The sequence below is a fragment of the Bidens hawaiensis genome, unplaced genomic scaffold, assembly GCF_021521415.1.
Source record: "Bidens hawaiensis isolate Kalapana, Puna unplaced genomic scaffold, B.hawaiensis_p1.1 tig00024095_1, whole genome shotgun sequence".
Lineage (NCBI taxonomy): Eukaryota > Viridiplantae > Streptophyta > Magnoliopsida > Asterales > Asteraceae > Bidens > Bidens hawaiensis.
In genome coordinates, this window is record NW_027493798.1 from 46,808 (window position 1) to 52,770 (window position 5,963).

The window sequence follows — 5,963 nt, forward strand, 5'->3', positions numbered from 1 at the left end:
CATTGTTGGTGGCTTGAAATGCACATGCGATGGACTGGGGTATTATGCCCCCCTGTGGCGATTTCAGTAGTATGCCCAATTCCGTTCCTCTTTGTTGGGTCCATATTTGGTAGTTTGTACTCAGTTATATGTTTATTGGGTTTAGTATTGGGCTATGAATGTAAACCGAGATCCATAAGGATCTCGGTGGGTTTTGGGCTATGGTTGGGATAGTATTTTGGTTTCCCTATAAATAGATCTTATTGTATAGGGTTTAAAGGTTGTTCACATTAGCAGAGAGTGAGCAGAACTAGAGAGTGTTGTTCATTCCTAGTGATTGTGATCAAGTATTGTAAGTGCTTAAGCACCTGACGTATTCTTAATATACGTGTGTTTTGAAGCAATACCGTGTTACTCTTTATTGTTAACTCGTGTTCTTGAATCACCAAGTATCGGTATTCCGCACTTATACTTGTTTTATTGATATCATAATTGTAGTGATCCAGATTCGGGACTTACAATTGGTATCAGAGCCTTGGACCTTTTCAGGCTCGTTATCGTGATATCAACAGATTCAAAATATAAAGGTTTGGTGGTGTTGTTGATTTTTCTGGCGAGTTGTATTTCAGAGAAGAGATAGTGGTATTTTTGGTGAGAAATTAGTGGTGTTTTTGGAAACAAATCAAATCCCATTAATCTTGGGAGTTTGTACAGTTAATATCCTGTTGATTCTCTAGTTTCCGGCCTATATCATCTTGATATCATCTGTTCTAGGCTAAGTTTCTCAGTTTTCGGCCATGATTTAAATTGCTGAACAAGTAATCTTCGTTTTCGGCCAAAGACAAGGGTTTTCGGCCATATTTGTTTGTTCTCGGTTAGATCATTGAGTTCTCGGTCAACCTTAGTTTCTGTCAACACATTCAGTTCTCTGTCAACTTTTGAGGTTCTCGATCAACGTTCTCGGTCAAAGGAGTTCTCGGTTGACTTTTGAGGTTCTCGGTCAAGATTTCTAGTTCTCGGTCAAAATCTTGAGTTCTCGGTCAGGAAGAAGGGTTCTCGGTCAACCGGAGCTTTCGGACAAAGTTAGAAAATTTTTGGCGGAAAAAATTTTCTTGAACGAATTTTTTCCAGAATACTCCTTATAAGTAAAAATTAATTTTTGAAAATTTTGGCGAAAACAATTTTTTTCCGGGTGATTTTCGGTGAATTTTTGACGGGAAAATCGAAAAAATTCGTCTTGAACAAAATTTTTCCTAGACGCTTCTTTTGAGTGGGACATCTTTCTTGAGAATTTTGGCGATCATATTTTCTCGAGAAATTTTGGTGGGAAAATCAGTTAATCTCTTTTATTACTCAACGGATTCTTCACAACTCATCTCAATGTTTGGAAGTACTCTTAATCAGTCTGCTCCCTCACAAGAAGTATATCAAAATTCATCTGAGATAAGTTTTAAACCATGTTCTTTAAATTGAGGTGAAAAAATAGAAATGTATAAACTTCATAACAACAGTCTAGGTAGAGATATGGAGAGAATAAAATCAGAAAATTTAAAACTTAAGAAAAATGAAAAGGGCTTTCTAGACAAAATAAAAGCACAGAACAAGGACATTAAAAAGCTTAAGTCTGATTTTAGTATAAAGAGTGGTCATTACCTAGATGCCAAACAGAAAATCGTTGAATTGACTGCTAAACTGGAAGTCTCCAAGTTAGAAATTTTAAATCTAACTAGTAAATTTGAAAGGGCTGAACTAGATTTTAAAAAATTCGATGGCTCTAGTAAAGTTGTCAACTCAATGATTGAAAATCAATTGTGGTGGAAAGAGAATGAAGGTGAGGGAATAGGATTCAGTCAAGTTCCCCCACCCTACAACCACAATTATGTCTCTACCCCTGTTACCAAAGAACAGGAAGAAAAAATGAGAGACATGAAGTATGGTAAACAGGTTCAATCTGAAACTGTTGGATCAGGATCCCTAGAAGAAATCAAGCCTCCTTTTAAATGATTTTGATGCTTCTACTTCATGTGCAGATATAGTAAATGATGTTGCTTCTTATAGTAAAGGGGTTCAGGCTAGTGAAAATGAATATCATTTTAACATGTCATCAAACTCAGATGACACCACAACTCAAAATTGTACTAATAATAATACACAGAGTTGTGGCAACAAAGGGAAGACACATAAGAAATCAGCACAACAAGGACAGTCTCGTCCTCATAGATCCTCCAGATGTCTATATGTTGATAAATCATTGGGTGCTTTTTATATCAAGAGGCAAACATGTTACCACTGTGGCACGCCAGGACATATAGCCAGAAATTGTGTTTATCGTCTATGTGTTCCCTATTACAAGAAAAATCAGAACGCTGTGCCAAGGGGCAAGAAGAATGGAAAAACCTTTCCTAAAAAGGAATTCCAACATGAAGCAAGTGTTTCCATTGACATTAGAAAAAGGATGAAGGCGTGTTTCGTCTGCGGGATCGGTGGGCATTTGGCAAAGTAGTGTCACTACCGTGCTGTTAATAGACAAGCCCCTCATGTGAAAGGTAATAGGTTTCAACCGAATCCAGTGGTTAAACAAAATGCTTATTTTAGAAAACCACGAGTATCTGTACAACGGGTCACAAATACTCAAGGATTCAAAGTTAATATGACAGGTTTGCACTCAAATGATTTAGAAAATGTTAAAAGAAGAATAAATTTTCAGAAGTCAAAGAGTGTTGAGAGTTCTAAGAATTCGAATTCGAATTGCTCCACTCCAAAGTATGTTCCTTTTAATTTCACTAAACCAAGACAGACTTGGAAACTTAAAACTCAATAACCAGAATCTGTCATAACAAATTATTCTGTTAAAGATGGGAAATATATGAGTTGGCAAGAGGTGACATATGTTGATGCTCAAGGGAACCCCAAGACATTTATGACTTGGGTTCCTATGTCTAACTAATCCCTCTATGCGTGTAGGAACAACCACCAATTCATTGTTTATTAAATGGGTTGTTCCAGGCACATGACAGGGCAATTATCCATTGTTTTAAATCTTTAAACCATAAAATGGATTATTTGTTTCATGGACGGGAATTTAGGGTGATAGAACGTTTTTATTCTTCTCTCTAAGTGTGTAGGAACAAATCAGGGAATACATTGCATATTAAAAGGTTTGTTCCAGACATTAAACTCGCAAGGATGCAGAATCTCAAAACAAGCTTATTCCTGGGGTAGATTCTAACAAATGGAAAGATGATGTCTTGAAGATAAAAGGTAACCATATCACTTTGGTATGAAAGATTGATCAGTCAAAAAGTTTTTAAAATTTTATATTTTTATAAAAAAATACAAAAAATATGTTCACGTATAGTTTTTCAAGTATAGTGTATTTTGTTTCCCCAAAATGAGAAAATGACTTGAACGTGCATGAGAAATGATAGTACATCAGTTGGCTGACTATCACACTTCATAAAAGTTTTTATTAAATACTACGTTTTGACGATTGAGTTTTTTTTAGGTTAAATTTGTACATAAAAGTTTTTGCACAAATTTAGGGGGAGAAAATTAAAAAAATACAAAAAGAGTGTGTGTGCGTTTAATAAAAAAAATTTGTCTATGTATTTCAAACTTCACTCTCGCTTAAAATTATATCGGCTGCTCAAGTTTGAAGAACATATACTTGTATATGTTTGGTCCGGTGATCTACTCGTAGATTCACAGGATAGCCATTTATCTAAAGACTAAAAGCATCTGGGGCAATTGTGATGTGTTTTTGTGTTTTGAATTCTTTCACTTAAAATTATGTCGGTAATTCCAAATTGGAGGGACACGTACTCTCATATGTGTTTGGTCCTGTTAACCACTTGTGGTCATACGGGATAGCCATTTACATGAAAACTGAAGAGTTCCGGGGTGACTGAGTTCTTAACATGTGTGTCTTCTATAACTTTCTGGGAAATGATATTATTATTCAGTTAACAGTAGAAGCCTCAAAATATTTTCAAATGAAAATTGATCCAACCTTTGGAAAGTGATAGATAAATTGTTTTTGTGTGCCTAATGAGTGAAGCTATTATGCTTAAAAGGCTCTAGAACAATCATTGATTTGTATGGTAGCTTTCCATGATGCGTAAAAGTTGAGGTGATATAAACTAAATATGCTAAACTTACTGTGGAGAGTCATTTTGAAGAGATGTGCATGTCTCCATATACATCTCTCCGAAGGATAGGCAGAAAAGAAATTACCCAGTCATACACGAGCCTGTTAGTTTCTTGATCACAAAATATTGTGCTATTATGTTTATTATTAAAAAAATGAGAAGATGAAAAAAAAACTTATTATGAGTATGTATATAATTTGTGATGTTAAAAACTTTGTATTACAAAGGCTTAAAGGGTCAAACTAGAACGACAGAGATGGGGGCACACAAGTAAGTCCTGTCATGTCTCGAATGAAAGGCTTGTCAGTTCACTGGCTTGTAAGTCCAACGTTCAACCTTAAAGCTTAAAATTTGCTTTTATATAAAATCTTTTGATCAAGCACTAGGGGGTTAGAGTCAAATTGGGGTGATCTGGGGAAAGCCAATTGAGAAGAGATAGGAGGCACCACAGGTCCATGAGTGATGTCCATCCAAGCTTTATGCCGAACTGAACCTAATTCATATCACTGAGGCAATGAAAATCATGCTAAGTTCATTATACCTGCAATCAACCTGTCTCTTTATATCATAATAACACTGAACATGAATCTTTGTGACAGCACCTTAGACAATATGACATGTTCGGATCTTTTCATAAAAGGCGGCGTTTTTATCAAAACTGAAATTTGATCCCTAATTTGCTAAGTTAGGGATTAAATTTGTTTTATTTGTTGTTTTATTTGTTGTTTTTGGTTTTATTTTATTTCATTTATTTTATTTTTACTTCTTGATTACTCTTGTCGAAACAAATGTGTTACGAAATTATTTTAAAATTTGTCTTCTGCTAATGAAATATGATTTCGGTTATTGTGTTATAGTTGGTTTAGCTGGTATGATCTCATTTCAAGTCTTTTCAAGAAAATCATAAAAAAAATATATATAGAAAAATAAAAAAATAGTTAAAAATATGTCTGTCTTATTTTGTTTTATTTAATTATTTTCAAAATATTTTGGTTGATCTTTCTATCAAAGTTGATTGTTCTTTCAAGACTGATTTCTTGCAACGGAAGCATATGAAGTATTTGAGATTCAAATTGGATGATGCTGTAAAAAGGGGGAGATGATAGATTATTGGATGCAGATGCTGAAGTTGCTGATTATGTTCTAGTAAAGATTCTGAAGATATTGAGAGCATCAGTCAAAGGGCAAAATTGTTGGGTCACGATTTGGATAGACTGACGCATATCAAAAGATCATGACATGATCAAGACTAAAGTGATGCAAACGAAGATGAGTTGATGAATTACATTAGTGCAATACCGAAATCCCTATGGATTTCGGTTAGGCTAGTCTGAAGTGAAATAAACAAGAACGAAGCAACAAACCAAGGGGAAGATTGTTGGGTCCATATTTGGTGGTTTGTACTTAGTTATATGTTTATTGGGTTTAGTATTGGGCTATGAATGTAAACCGAGATCCATAGGGATCTCGGTGGGCTTTGGGTTATGGTTGGGCTAGTGTTTTGGTTTCCCTATAAATAGATCTTATTGTATAGGGTTTAAATGTTGTTCACATTAGCAGAGAGTGAGCAGAACTAGAGAGTGTTGTTCATTCCTAGTGATTGTGATCAAGTATTGTAAGTGCTTAAGCACCTGGCGTATTCTTAATATACGTGTGTTTTGATGCAATCCCTTGTTACTCTTAATTGTTAACTCGTGTTCTTGAATCACCATGTATCGGTATTCCACACTTATACTTGTTTTATTGATATCATAGTTGTGGTGATCCAGATTCGGGACATACACTCTTACGTTGGATGCTCCATCTGTGAAGAGGATCCAAGGATCCTTGGTTTCT